Raw genomic sequence first — 462 nt, forward strand, 5'->3', positions numbered from 1 at the left:
GGGGAGCTGAGGCTGAGGAGGGTTAGGTGCGGAGGGAGGGGAAGGGAAGGGACCCGCGGAGGCCGGGAGGAGAGCAGGTGTCCGGACGTCAGCGAGGAGGTGACAGGGAGCCGGCGGGTACGCGCCCAGGCTGGGGACAGGGTTAGGGTTAAGGAGGGGGTTCAGGGAACCGGCCTGGGAGGGGCGAGGGGAAGGCTGAGCGGGAGGCAGGAGGTTGGCGCCAGGTGAGGAAGAGGATGGACTGAGGGGCGGGGGAAGGGGACCGGGATGGGATCTACGGGATGGATACGCGGCATCGGGGAGCTGGCACCCAGGGCCGTCAGGCTGACCCGGAAAATGGGGACTGGTGGGGTTGGGAGGCCAGAGCGAAGGCAGAAGGAGGGTCCCGCGGCACAGAGTTACCCTCACCGCCCCCCCCCGCTTCCTCCCTGGCAGAGAGACTGTTTCCTGGCGCGCTATTTC

The 462-nt window shown here is 68.6% G+C and overlaps 1 protein-coding gene across 1 annotated transcript in view; it reads right to left on the reverse strand.

The window, feature by feature from the left end:
* The window catches only part of Exoc3l2 (exocyst complex component 3 like 2), a 20128-nt gene that overhangs the window by 12169 nt on the left and 7497 nt on the right, over positions 1 to 462 (reverse strand). The window lies entirely within an intron of this gene.

The sequence above is a fragment of the Fukomys damarensis genome, unplaced genomic scaffold (assembly GCF_012274545.1).
Source record: "Fukomys damarensis isolate Sample0158 unplaced genomic scaffold, DMR_v1.0_HiC HiC_scaffold_19, whole genome shotgun sequence".
NCBI classification, from domain to species: domain Eukaryota; kingdom Metazoa; phylum Chordata; class Mammalia; order Rodentia; family Bathyergidae; genus Fukomys; species Fukomys damarensis.